Source organism: Berghia stephanieae, chromosome 1 (assembly GCF_034508935.2).
Source record: "Berghia stephanieae isolate SIO BIC M18660-M18661 chromosome 1, UCSD_Bste_1.3, whole genome shotgun sequence".
NCBI lineage: Eukaryota > Metazoa > Mollusca > Gastropoda > Nudibranchia > Aeolidiidae > Berghia > Berghia stephanieae.
The window spans coordinates 36,098,429-36,114,200 of record NC_088360.1 but is presented as its reverse complement, the minus strand read 5'-3'; the positions used below and the strand labels follow the sequence as shown (position 1 = coordinate 36,114,200).

The window sequence follows — 15,772 nt, the reverse complement described above, 5'->3', positions numbered from 1 at the left end:
TAATTAATAATAATAATAATAATAATAATAATAATAATATAATAATAATAATAATAATAACAGAGACGCCAATTTTCAATTTGACTCACAGGAATTTCAGACACCACTCCGAGGAATTTCAATGCCGAAAGAGGAATTTCCGCACACACACAAAAAGGGAATTGGGATATTTGGTATTGTGTTTACATATTGTATAGAACAGTAAAGGAAGGTGCAACTAACATAACAATTGCTATGATTTCCGTAGGACCGAAAAATTTCGCACAATATGGTCTACCCAATTGTAGTTTGGTTGTAGCATAACTTCAGTATGAAAATAGTTTACATAAATCTAACAGTTGCAGAATATAATTATAAGCTAAATTATTATGAAAATCAGCTCGATAATTTCGTTTTGTTCAACCAGGGTAGTAATTTGCTTGGTCTAAAATAGATAGACTGTAACTTTGATAAATTTTAGATAAATTTACTTTTGTTCATAAAATATCCATATTAGACATTATTGATGCATGATCGAGTATTATGAATATGTGTTTCTTTTGCCACTACAGCCAAATTTTAAGGTTATTTTTCTATATTTAATTGGACGTGAGCTGTCAAGACAGGAACATGTGGTTTGCCACGTGCTTCTCGACCTTTGTTTACGTTTGGGGCACCTTCCTTTACTGTTGTATAGATCTAAATAGATAACCGATTACAACTATTTTCTGATATATGAACACATTGCCAAATACAACCCCAAAGTTTCCTTATTTCAAATGAAGAAAAGCTTCAAAACCTAATGGTGGTAGTGAGGATGATGTGTTTGGTGTTGTGTAGTAGTAGTAGTAGTAGTAGTAGTAGTAGTAGTAGTAGTATTAGTAGTAGAGTAGTAGTAGTATAGTAGAAAGTAGTAGTAGTAGTAGAAGTATAGTTAGTATAGTAGTATAGTAGTAGTAGTAGTAGTAGTAGTAGTAGTAGTAGTAGTAGTATAGTAGTAGTAGTAGTAGTAGTAGTAGTAGTAGTAGTAGTAGTAGTTAGTAGTAGTAGTAGTAGTAGTAGTAGAGTAGTAGTATAGTAGTAGTAGTAGTAGTAGTAGTAGTAGTAGTAGTAGTGTAGTAGTAGTAGTAGTAGTAGTAGTGTAGTATATTATCTATTATCTATTTATCTATCTATCTATCTATCTATCTATCTATCTATCTATCTATCTATCTATCTATCTATCTATTATCATTAATTATCTATCTTTTCTTTGTTATCCATAATTAATTGTCTTTCTTTTTTAGTCTACATTATTTCCATGAGTTACATTGTATTTTAGGCATTACATTTTAATATTAATAATAATAATAATAATAATAATAATAATAATAATAATAATATAATAATAATAATAATAATAATAATAATAATAATAAATATAAACAGGGGGGGGGGGGGCTGTTTGCCTGTTTTTTTGTTTATTTTGTTGTCTTGTTTAATTTTTTAAGTGGACGACTCGTTAAAAACTTCAATTTAAAGTTTGTTACGTTTTCCTAGTTTGAATGTCTTTTCTCTTAATTTTATAACTGGAGAAGCGACAGGTGAGAGACGAGAATTACACATCGTTCGTTAACAGTTTGTAATCGTTCTTATGACAAAGGCTACAATGTCAGGTGACTGGAGGTTTGACTGAAATCGTCACAAGCATGAAACCGAGAAACATGAAATATACCTCACAACTTGTTATATACGTACTGGGAATTCAGTTATTTGAGTTGAGCAAGTGGACAAAGACAAAACTAAATGCTGCAGATAGACTGGTCTTTTGACATGATATGATGATGGATATGGGTAGGAATCATGGAATTTAAACAAAATTTTTAAAAATCAGGAATTTGACAGATACGCCGCTCCGGCTTGGAACGGCAACATACTTAGATGTAACCAAAAACCCACTCTATACCTTCGGACAACACGGCGATTGTAATCTTATATCACCGCAACCCACAAAGGAATGTTTTCACGCCCAGCAGCTAAGTACGGTATGATCCTGTCACACACCTTCGAGACCAGAAAAGAGCAAATATTATTACAAACACTCCGTGTTTACCCGAAAACCATTTTTATATTCTTTAGACACTTCATCCTGTATATTAGACAATATCAAATTAATTGAATTCATCATCGTGTGTACATATTTAGATGAGCACGATGCCTCTCACATTCTCTCATTTTGACAGATTGGGCGGTAAACCCCCCCCCCCCCCCCCCCCCCCCCCCCCCCCCATCCCCCATCCTAAAAAAAAAAAACCTAAAAAATCAAACACATAAAAGGTAATTTAGTTTTATCAAACATATAAACGACGACATGAGGAGGATAAAATCAAAGGGCTTTCCCTGGATTCGAAGTCGCGATCTTTTGATCCAAAGCGACACACTTTTAACAGCTCCCCCGTGGCTGAAATGATTTGTCTGATATTCCTCTAATTTTGCTCAGACTTGATAATTAAAAAAGAAGAGGACTATGTTGACCCGTGTAATAAGAGGTTGTGTGTAACTTAGAAAGAGTATTCTGATCGTTAACCCTTTAAAGAATGCATATTACGCAGTGACCGAGTTTACATTATCTGTAGACTACGACAAAACACCTTTTAAAATTAAAAAAAAAATAAAAAAAATAAATTAACAACAGCAACAATGACAACAACAATAATAATAATAATAATAATAATAATAATAATAATAATAATAATAATAATAATAATAATAATAATAATAATAATAATAATAATAATAATAATAATAATAATAATAATAATAATAATAATAATAATAATAAACTATGAGCCACACCTCGTCAAGAATTCCCAAACCTGAGTTGGTTAATATATACGTGGGGTCACGGATTTGTACATATTTGACAAGCTGGGGTTTGGTTTGTTTTGTTTTGTTTGTTTTTTTTGTTTGCTTTTTTTTTTTTTTTTTTTTTTTTAAAGATCCATCAGTAATTGAAGTAGATAAGATTCTTTAAAAAATAATTAATGGTGATATCTCATTGAAAGCAGCATTGACATGGCTTAACTGTTATAAATTATTATTTCTTTTCTGTTTCCTTCTTTCCTTCTTTTTCATCATTGATGCATCCCAACAGCCACATCCGGGAAAAAGTATCATGTAACAGGATTTTACTTTTTTAAAATCTCGGTAAAGCCAGTGCAAATCGGCCACCTCTTAAAAGTGTGGTTTTGTACAGCTTGACACCTCTCACCTACAAGAGCACGAAATATTAATTTCAAGATGGGACGTCTAAATTTGCAAAAATAAACAAATGAATGAATAAGTAAAAATACTACTATAAAATAAAATTACTGCGCACTATCGATTTCAATAACGATAGCAGACTATTTACCATCAATGCTCTCTAGATTTTGACGTAAATGAAACCTATGTAAGGATCTTTGTGTCGCCAAGCAAACCAATCCAATAAGCCACGCTACTCGTAAATGCTTATAAACCAGTAAACTGCCGTACTATGGAAAAACACGTATTAGAAAATGTGGCCAGAAAACTCTCCTTCAAATATCGATCGATTTAAATGACCCGCGTCTTGGTAAAAAAAAAAAAAAAAAAAACTGGGACTTCGCGAAGTCCAACTTTTGAGAGTTTATGCCAAGATACGGATCATTTAAATCGATCGATATTTGAAGGACTACATTTCTGGCCACATTTTTAAATATGTGTTTTTCCATAGTACGACAGTTTACTGATTAAGACGAACAATATAAACGAGTAATTACAGTAAAAGGCGATCTACGTAACGTTCTTGGTACATACGGCGCTCGGTTCTTCTGAGTGAATGGATTTGACCCAAGAGGAGATCATAATGTCAATTGCAAGGAGACAAAACATAACGAGATTATTTTTGTTTCACCTTAAAAACACATGTCTGTCTGAAAAGAACCTGCGCATGTTGCATTATGGCATTTGCTGATCACTATAATTAAGTCGAAATATGGAAGAAAGAAAGAAACAGAGAGAAAGAGATAGAGAGAGAGAGAGAGAGAGAGAGAGAGAGAGAGAGAGAGAGAGAGAGAGAGAGAGAGCTCAATGTTCAACTAATATTAGCTACATGCGTGTACCAAACACTATAATGCAATACGGTAATAACATAGTAGCCTCTTGATAATATTCTTTTTGTCAATCTTGGCATCAGAAGACCACAAAGAGGGCACGAGATAAGAATGATGATATTGCGAGCTTGCCATCTTATGATTTGTTTTGTTTTCTTCTTTGCGTCTGTTCTCCTTTAATCATAGTATTGCCAATGTTTTTCTTTTCATGGACTCCAAAAATTAAACGCACAACGTTTACGACATTCGATCATTTTGCCATGCCACATATTATGAACAATCAACTCATCATCCACACAGCTGGTGCCAGACAATTATTTAGAGCAGAAAGAGAAGAACAAAAAATGATACTTCAGAAATGCCAACGTAACCAATCAGGAATGAAGACCTACCTATCTAAGACTGACGAACTGTATAATGTTCGTTCAGGAAATCCGTAATTATAAGAAAACATTAATTCCTTACACAGCCTTGATTAGAATTAATATAATTTCGTTATCTGGTTTATCAATCTTTTTTATTTTAATTGCTAAATTTGATAAACCGAGGTTATTTAACCTTTCTTTTTACCTTATTAATAAATTATACGAATTAATTCATTTCTGTTGTTACGATGTTTTGAATATATATTTTGTTTTCCACCAGGAAGCGGGTCGATATGAGGAGTATGCACGGAAAAGTGATGATTCGAACAAAAGAGGCACTTAATTTAGTACACCTTTAAACTATATATATATATTTTTAATAATTCAATTTTAATTCCCCTGCTTGTTTTGTGAAATGGCAGTTGTTTACTTTTTTTTTTTTACGTGCAATATGGAGTACATAACGCCTGTACCACAGTACAAGTTGTGTTATCCAACCACGGAGGAGGAGGATGAAGAGGAGGAATTGTCATCATCAGATGAGACCTAAACTAAAAGTTTAACGGCGCTGATGACAATCCAAAAATGTATGTATGTGTGTGTGTGTGTGTGTGTGTGTGTGTGTGTGTGTGTGTGTGTAAAACTAAAAATTATTAATAGGAAATGATAATCATTTTTTAAACTACAACTGTAACACATAAAAAAAAAAAATCAAATCAGTCTTATCGGAGAGAAGAGTTGAAGAGGTTGCTGGTGGTTTCAGTAGCGGGACAATTTTTATCTCATTAACTTGCCACTCGACAGCTGTTTCAATTATACAGTAATCTCTCTAAAAGCGGATACCCACTATTGAGCTCTTTACATACACATACATACACACACACACACACACAATATATATATATATATATATATATATATATATATATATATATATATATATATATATATATATAAGAGAGAGAGAGAGAGAGAGAGAGAGAGAGAGAGAGAGAGAGAGAGAGAGAGAGCAATATCAACTAAACATGTTCAGAGCGTTTTACAAAGGGTCCCTAGCCAACAGCAACACTTAACATGCAGGACGGGATAGGCGATATTACAATTTTTTCGTACAGAGACAACGCTGTTAACGGCGAGATACTCATTTTACACATGAGAATGTGAGTAAAGAGACTTTTCCAAGGATCCAACAATGCGCCGAGCGATACCACAAGACCACATAGCCCGACATGAGGGAGATTCGCATAATAAGAGGCTTTCTCAGAGTTACTGTAAATTCTGTAGTTTATTTCAAAAACACGCTGAAGAAAACGAAAATTAATTAAAGATGATAGTTTTTAAAATGAAGTAACAAAAGTCAGTGACAGAATTGTTCACTTTCTTAAGCATAACCAGTGGATAATTAATTGAGGGATGGGCCCAGAGGTTTTGAGGGTAAGATTTTAAAAAAAAAAATTTTTTTTTTTGCGTGGGGGGGGGGGGGGGGGGGTGCCCATTTCCCGGTGATATATCGTTCTCATTTTACACCGGAGTATGCATTGATTATGTCACTCATTGTTGCTGTCATTTTTACATTACCCATTGAATAATTTAAAAAAGAGTTCCTACGAACATCTCCTTTGTGTAAATCGAGGAGTTATCAAGGTGCTTGGGTTTTTTTTTTAATTCAAGGACTAAAACAACGACTTATTCCATCGACATTTAGTTTCTCCACTAGAAGAGACAACTCAACTCCTTGACTGCTGCTGCTTCCATGGAAGTAGGGCCTCAAGTTCACTTTTCTGCCACGATACCAATGCATTCGATTGAACAATAAACTTCATTGAATTCAAATACTCCGCATTTCCTGCCATTTTGTGAGCTATATTTTTTTTCCAGGATCTGAAATCTCATTCACGGGTTTGGCTTTTTTCACTTTCAACACTTCTTGCCCCCCCCCCCCCCTCCCTCCCTCTCTCTCTCTCTCTCTCTCTCTCTCTCTCTCTCTCCCTCCCTCTCTCTCCCTCCCTCTCTCTCTCTCTCTCTCTCTCTCTCTCTCTCTCTCTCTCTCTCTCTCCCTCCTTACTCTTTTAATCCACGTAGAATTGTCTGCAGGCAGCCCTTCAGGAAATAACTGAGAAGAGCAAAGCTGGCGAAAGATCAACCATCTCTTCCCCTACACTATCTCCATTTCTGCCACACCTCCCTTATTCAAAGTACAATAATGCCCACCTCCCATTGCCTCAGGTTGACTAAAGACGGCACTTAAAATTTGGCTCACGTGAATTTCAGACACAATCCCGAAGAATTTCAATGCCGAAACAGAAATTTCCGCATACAAAATCTTATCTGTTGAGGACTATAACAACATCACGAAAACATTCTTTTTTTTTTTTTTTTTTCCAAATATAGTAAATCTCCGAAACCAATTAAATTGTGACATATAAAGTGTAAAAATAGAAGGTAGCGTTGATGGTGATGATGATAATATTATGATAGTGGTTGTGATTGTGATGATAAAAATTATGATGTATGTGGTGGTGGTGGTGGTGGTAACAAGATATAAGAATCAACCAAGGCGCACATCTATTGATTGCTTTCATTATTATGCCGGCGCCGTTCTCGTATAATATGGGAAACTACTGTAATATCGTAATCGCAAACACTGATTACTGATTATACTATCAACAGGGATATCTCACTGGTGTAAGTAATTATCACACTTTCGTCATTTCATTTCTATGTCGTTTTGTTTTTAAGAACAATTATTTTATTATTTTTAATTCGAGTCAAGAACTTAGAAGTATGATGAACAGAAGGTCCAAAGTTGGGCTAGTAATTCCATGACAATACGCATCGCAAGGTGGTAGAACTCAACACCTATGAAATAGGTAGATGTGTTTATCTATACGCAAAAAAAAAAAAATTTAAAAAAATAAAAAAAATTACAGTGCGGTGGCAAGCTTCTCCCAAGAACAAAAATTTGGTGTCTAAAGGTGTGATGAATCCAACAGAAAATAAAAAAAATCTGAATAGATTATTTCAGTAGAAAAACACGATAATGACGTTTCGGAACACACACACACACACACACACACACACACACACACCCAATACTAATATATTCATACCATACAATTGAGGCCCCTTTTATTATCCTTAGAGACTGTATCATATCGAATAAAAGTATTCCTTCTTCTTTTTCTTTTTCTATATCTAAATAGATTTCTGTCTCGGAAAGGGGGTGGGAGAATAAATATTGTTTCAAACATCTCAATGGAATTCCTGTCTAGAAATAACATGATAAATGTATTTGATTAGAGTGAACGAGGTAAAAACATTGCAGGTGATAATGTGTGCAGAAGTGGTGGTGAACTATGAAGGAGGGCATGTGTGTGTGTGTGTGTGTGTATGTGGGGGGGGGGGGGGGGATACATATCATATGAGTCTGATAGAGTCAGTTATAAACTGCAATTTTCACAGAAAAAAAAGGAGGTGGGTGGGGAATTTGGATAGCGCGAGGATTTAATAGTTAAAAACCAAGAGTCTTCAACTCCACTGAAAAGCCCAACACCAACACAGACCTACTACTCCTTACGTTTGTTAAAACCATAAAATTATACTTGAAAAAATCGTGTCAATGTTATGTAAGGGCAATTGTTTAAATGTCATTGCATAACCCTACCGTCTCCATTTTCATCGTCACTACAACTGCTACCGCTACCACCGTTACCGTTGGTTGCCATGCCATCCTCTTTATCTTCATTAACATCAGTGGCATTAGCCATTTCCCGCTAATTGCATGCAAAATGTTTTCTCGAAAAAAAAAAAATAGAAATAAAGTTTTTTTAAAAGAAGAGCTTTTATATAGAGCAATATCCACTAAACGTGCTCAAATCGCTTTACAAGGGGTCCTGACCAACAGCAACACGTAACATGAAGAACGAGATATGTTAGGCGATATTGCATTTATATTTCCAACAGAGACAACGCTGTTAACGATCAGGTAGTCATTTTACACCCGAGTATGGAGAGAGAATGCGAGGAAAGAGCCTTATCCGAGGACTCAACTATGCGCCGAGCAAGGCTCGATCCCAGGATCTATTGATCCGAAAGCGAGCGTCATACCACTAGACCACATAGCCGCACAAGTAAATTAATACGATAATGAATTAAACTTGTGCCCGATGCAAACATAGGCATACATACGAGTTTCGTCCTTGACTCCAATCGACCTTGCAATCATTGCACGACTGACGTAGAAAGGGATCCCAAGGACGTTTTGGTCTAATCACAACAATTAACAACGACCTATGCAACCCGCGATAGAATCGATTCAAACTATGCACCCCACTGGCCTCAACCAGGAAGAGTTACGTTTTCAACGTATCACTGCAAGCCGGGGGGGGGGGGGGGGGGGGGGATGTGAAGTAGTCCACCAAAACCATTAGACCCATGGAGTTTATTCGTTTCCATAGCGTGAAACGGACAACAGCAATTGCTTGCTACTCTCTGGATAGGAAGCTAGTCTATCGACTTCACAAGGGATCGATCGCGGTCCCTCTGCGCATGAAGCGAGTGCTCTACTGCAGGAAAGCAATATATTAATATTGTTTGTTACTTTTTTTTTCTTTCTAAAATATTGCACGGATTATTGAGTTAACCCAAATGGACAATGCAATAAAAATAACACATGTGACCTACCAACTCAAAGATATGCTTAAGTACGATCTTATCAAAAAAAAAAATAAAAAAAGAACGAAGCATTTCACCGACAAATGTCAATTAAATGATGATGATGATGATGATGATGATGATGATGCAGTATCCTCATCATCATCGTTGACGTCGTTGTATGCATGACTTTTGTTGAACAAAACGCTGCTTTTACAGTGGGTACGGCGTTAACAGGTTACCCGGCAAACCGTGAAGTGTCAATTAAGAATTTAAAACATTTTAATTATAAAAACTCTTAAAGCAAAACGAGTTGACGCCAAGAATTCTAATTCTTTTACTGACACACGGCAGTTTTACAATTGACTCCACGGGTAATTTTTCTGGTGGGGGGAGGGGGGGGGGGGGCATTTTTGTATATTGTTTTGTTGTTCGTTTGTTGGTATCTTTTTTGTTTTGTATTGTTTTTTACTTTGGAGGGAGTGTCTGTTGTTCTTTCCACATACAATGTCAATGTGAAACACAATCATTCTCTAAAAATAAATAAATAAATAAAAAACACGTATACAACTACATATAATAATATTCTTGGGACTCCTATGTGGGGTTTTGTTTTTGTTTTTCTCTATTTTAATGGTATTGTGGTGCTTGCGAGACATTCAGATGATAGGAGGAAGAAAATAGGATAGTCAAAAAAAAAAAAAAAAATTCCTGAGTTACAAGAAAAAGTAAGACAAATGGGGACTGGTTTAAATAGTGAACAGACGTAAATTCTCAGAGCATACTATCAGTGTTCTTCGTTTGAGATAAACTAAAAGTCCCATCGGAACACCAGCACGGGCTTCCGCAAAGGGTTATACACTCAAATGTTTACAAAATATATTCAAAACTAAAACTAATTCAGTACATAACAGAGAGATGATTTCCAAGGGGAAAAAATTCTCTAAAAACGAATAATATACATTTGACGATTCCTCACTCAGACAAAACAAGGTAATCGCATTTCAAGATAAAGACAGAAAGCTACATGAAAATGGAAATACCGGGGGATAGAAAACACAACAGTGACCTCCTCGCACGCCAAGGGAGGTTAAAAGACCCAATCCATTTTAGAGGGGGGGGGGGGTATCTCGTTAATTTCAATTTTATTTTTAATGTTTAATGAATTAATTTACGTTCCAAGTTCAACTCAACACATGCTGGGACCCCCCCCCCCCCCCCCCCCCCCCCCCCCCCCCCCCCCCCCCCCCAGTCCTTTATTTGTAATCGAAGCAATCACAAGAGATGGGGCGTATCCCGAAAACTCGACCCCCCCCCCCCCCCTCCCCCCACACACACACACCTCCATTCCCCCAGCAGTAGTGATTGGGTGGCTGGATGTTAGATCTGGCGAAAAGTACTTTTCGATGAACTCGCAACTTTTCAAATAGCTAACAACTGTCACAGCACATTAAAGTTACGATTCCCAAGGGGGGGGGGGGTAAAATTTGCACTGTAGAGCCCATGTTAAAGTCTTGCCACCGAGCACAAAATTACAGGCAAATCTAAATATAATAAAAATATATTTTTTACACATTGATAAAAGACTAACTTGCAAACCTTTTATTAATTAAGGGTTTTTCTATCAACCGTTGTGTGTCACGCGATTTGCGTAATTTGTCCATTTTCTGGCACATTTCTAAATCTTCCTTCTTTTGATTACTCCATATTATTATTATTATTATTATTCCTATTGCGACGTCACAGTATAAGTTCTACGCCCAATGTCATATATTATAGATTTATTTTAAGTTCGCGACATCTCCACGATAGCTCAGCGACTACGAGTATATTTTGCAGGTCTGAAATAAAACCGAACGCAAATGACCTTGTTGTAATGGAAAACATTTGGCTTAGTTTGGGAATATTTCGACATCATAACAATTAGAACAAATCCATTTGGTTTATCAGACTCTGTGGTCTTATGGCATCGCACTGGTTCAAGTCCCACTTTTTGAGTCATTGGGAGAGTCTCTTTACTCACATTCTCTCACCGCACTCGAGTGTTACCTGGCACGCAAGTTACAGTGTTGTCTCAACCGAAAAAAAAAAAAGTAATAACACTTTACAGGCGTCATGTCATGTCTCGCCCTACATGCATGTTAAATGTAACTGTTGGCTTGGGAACCCATGTAAAGGGTTTTGAGCACATTTAGTAGATATATCTTTTAAATACAAAACTTCAAGTTTATTTTTTTTTTATATTTGTGTTGTTATCTATATATCGGCCAGTGACTTATATTACTACTTAACCATACATAAGTATGTCTGACTGGTAGATTAGAGAAGTTTCTGGTGTCGACAGGTCAGACCAGGTCATACCGTGCTGTAGGTTGTTATGTTGTATTAGAAAGAAAGTATGAGGCAGAATTATCATCGTTGTTTCAGCGCGTCATCAAGTTACATCTAGAATGGAACAGGACAAAGTGACCCATAAGATTTGGGTCAGACGACATTCGGGGATATGTATTATATACACAACAGTTTCGTTGTGTTGATTATTAAAGGAATTAAAAATAAACGAATAAATTAATTCATGGACATCGCAAGGTCATGATGCTGGCCGTAGATCTAATAGTAGTAGACAAAGAGGGAGGGAGAGAGATAGAGTAGATAGATAGATAGATCGATAGATAGATAGATAGATAGATAGATAGATAGATAGAGAGAGAGAGAGTATGTATGTATGTATGTATGTATGTATGTATGTATGTATGTATGTATGTATGTATGTATGTATGTATGTATGTATGTATGTATGTATGTATGTATGTATGTATGTGATAAAGGGTTTATCTAACAGTAACAGACAAAAGCGTTACTAGACAACTAAATTAAAACACTGCATGCAAGAAGTAGTAAATGATCCAATAAGAGACATTCCACACCGTTGTAAACGAGCGCGTTTCTAGTTCAAATTATCATTGATGGCAGCCGAGTAGTAGTAGTAGTAGTAGTAGTAGTAGTAGTAGTAGTAGTAGTAGTAGTAGTAGTAGTAGTAGTAGTAGTAGTAGTAGTAGTAGTAGTAGTAGTATGTAGTAGTAGTAGTAGTAGTAGTAGTAGTAGTAGTAGTAGTAGTAGTAGTAGTAGTAGTAGTAGTAGCAGCAGCAGCAGCAGAGTAGTAGTAGTAGTAGTAGTAGTAGTAGTAGTAGTAGTAGTAGTAGTAGTAGTAGTAGTAGTAGTAGTAGTAGTAGTAGTAGTAGTAGTAGTAGTAGTAGTAGTAGTAGTAGTAGTAGTAACTGCCGAGTTGTTGCTGTTTTTATTAGCATCATTATACACGATAGTAAAATGAAAAGAAAGGACAAGCATTACCAACGACATGTTAAAATGGATAATCATATTTGAATGTTAATGGGCAAAAATAACACAACCTTAAAAATGACGTATCCACTTATATATAAAAATGATGTTAAAAAAAGAATCTTTTCTTATTTGGGATAGGTCTGTTTGTTTTCCTTGGGGCTCAAATGGCACACCCAAGTTAAACGCTCTCAACCATAAAGGTAAATACCCCGACTTCTAGCAATCAAGCAGAAGCAGGTTGCTATTAGCATTTCCACATTAGCATACAAATGTCACAATAGCAGCAGGTTGCAGTGTGGTCTAAAACTGTTACCGATTTATTCATAACAACAGCCCCTCCAACACAATCGGAATGCCCATGGGTTTTTGATGAATAAATGTGAGCATTCAGTGATTGTGTCCATTCGATGGTCAACATTATACTACGAGAAATAGTATAATATGAGAAATGTAAAAATCAGAGACCCCATTCTAGAATTTCGAAAAAGGAGGAAAACTAGCTGAAAAGGAGGAAAGAGTGCGCGACGTGTAGCATTTCAAATAAATCTGCGCCTACACTGATGTTCTTAATTTCTTAATACCATAATTTCAACACTGCTTCCAAATCAAGGTCATAAACCCGTTTGACGATCAGAGCAATCCAAAACGCCGTGACAAAAAACGAAAAGAAAGAAATGGCAGTTCCATGGAGGAGTAGCAAAATCATATTACAACGGAGAAATCAATCTCCAAATAAAATTGACAAGAAGAAAAAGAAAACACTATTAGAGCATTTAGAGTGTAACATCCACTAAACGGTCTCAAAGCGCTTTACAAGGGGTTCCTAATAGCCAACAGCAACACACGATACGCGACACCTATAGTCGGTATTTCATTTTTTCTTTTCCGACAGAGACAACCCTGTTAACGACCAGGCACCCATTTTTCACCTGAATGCGATGAAAGAATTTTAGTGAAGAGCCATTTCCAAGGACTCAACTATGCGCCTGGACCTTCCAATCCAAAGGCGAGAGTCATTCCATTAAACCACATAGCCGCACCCTTAGAAGCAGAGATGCATTGTAAACATTTAGTGAATAGATGACTTTATGTTTAAGAGTTCGAGAAAGCTCCGCTTTAAGCGCAAAATTTGTACAGGTCTGTATCATCAAGCTTACCGGTTGTACCGGTGTAAGTTCAACAGGCATACAGTGACATTAGATCTAGACATCACATTAATAAAGAAATCAATATAAATCATATCCCACTGTGAGGAATGACAATCGCAGGAAACCCAATCGTAAGATTAAATCAGAGAGACAGAGACACACAGAGAGAGAGAGAGAGAGAGAGAGAGACACACACACAGAAAGAGAGAGAGAGAGGAGAGAGAGAGAGAGAGAGAGAGAGAGAGAGAGAGAGAGAGAGAGAGAGAGAGAGAGAGAGAGAGAGAGAGAGAGAGAGAGAGAGAGAGAGAGAGAGAGAGAGAGAGAGAAGACTTTTTCTTTAAAATTCCCAATGTAAAATTCCTGTCCCTCGCCCTCCACTCCGGGCATCCAAATATAAATATAAATCGTATCCCTTCTGTGACGAATGCCAATCGCAGGAAACCCAACCGTAAGATTTCAACACAATGATCACCTCTTACGATAATGATGAACGCCTATTAAACAAATGGGTGTGCTGTCATGTTATATAGAGACCAATGGAATTGACCCTTCCACCGGCTGTAATATTTGTATTAAGAAAACAGATGTAAAAAAAAATAATGACCTGGAAATAAAAGGCGATCCTGGGAGGCAATTATTATACAGTCCAATGTATGCATAAATAATGATACCTATTTTTGGACAAAACCTAGGAGAGAGAGAGAGAGAGAGAGAGAGAGAGAGAGAGAGAGAGAGAGAGAGAGAGGGGGGGGGGAGAGACAGCGATAGAAAGAGAGAGAGAGGGAGGGGGGGGGGAGATAGAAACTTTTTCTTTTAAAGTCATAATGTAAAATTCCTGTCCCTAACCCTCCCATTTGGGCTTCCAAATTCAACCAAAGTTATCAAAGCGTGGTATGTATTGAATTACGCCATCGAGTATTCAACTCTGATTGTCGCCTATCATTAGACATCATCAATCCTTGAATAGTATGTCAAATAATTTATTAAATTCCCCATGCGGTCACGGATGGTAGATCGCTTTGACAACCAATCTTTCTTTGTCAATATCCGATAACCTGTCAAAGACTGAATTATATATATAATGTTTAAATATATTATCTCAAAAATTCACGGATACCCATTTACAAAGATCATTCGAGCAGAACAGTAGGTTGACAGCACAAAAGACATGACATAAATTATATTATAGTATGCGTAGTTACACAACAAAGGAGCTTAGTGTTCATTCGGTAACAGATCTAATAAAACCGCAGAACACTATTAATAATAATAATAACAACAATCATAATAACACAAGTAATAATAATAATTATTATATTATATAAAAAACAACAATAAAAGAAAAACAATGTTAGACTAAGGGATATGAGACGGGCAGGTTGGTTTTGCTTCAATCTTTGAGAGTGTCAGGTAAATGTGCAAGATAAAGATAAGCACACAGACTCTTATGTTGTTAACGTTCAGGGGAAACAACATTCCATAACATTGTCCAATACCGCATCATCGTAATACACAACGCATAATTGTGGATATTTATTATTATTATTAATATTATTATTATTATTATTATTATTATTATTATTATTTATTATTATTATTATTAATATTATTATCATCATCACTATAATAATAATAATGATGATGGTAATAATAGTAGTAGTAATAATAATAATAATAATAATAATAATAATAATAATAATAATAATAATAATAATAATAATAATAATAATAATAATAATAATAATAATAACCATCATCGTTTTCATAATTATTTGGACTGTGATTGCGACATTCTAATATCCTATAATAACTAAGGAATTGCGTTTTAATTTTAAGCCATCGATATTTGTAAATAATAAAACAACAAACACGATAAACAGATGTCACACGATGTGACTATTGTATCGGGACGAATTCCGAGATTCAGTTGACTTCAGCACAGAATTATATCTTATCCAAAACAAAGGAGGCGTCTCTTCGACATTGACCTTGCGAAACGATTAAGTCATTGTGAAGCAGAAAAGCATAAAGAAAAGTGTGAAGGTCACACTTTCGTCACCGGTCTGCGTCGTGACCTTGACTGGAAAATGAATAGATATGAAATAACAAATGGCTGGAGGGGCGCGATAGCTTAGATGCTTCACTAGCAAAGAGACCAAGATCGATCCCGAGT

The 15,772-nt window shown here is 35.9% G+C and overlaps 1 protein-coding gene across 1 annotated transcript in view; it reads right to left on the bottom strand.

Annotated features, from left to right (window-relative positions):
- The window catches only part of LOC144973213 (hypoxia-inducible factor 1-alpha-like), a 42,826-nt gene that overhangs the window by 21,105 nt on the left and 5,949 nt on the right, over positions 1-15,772 (bottom strand).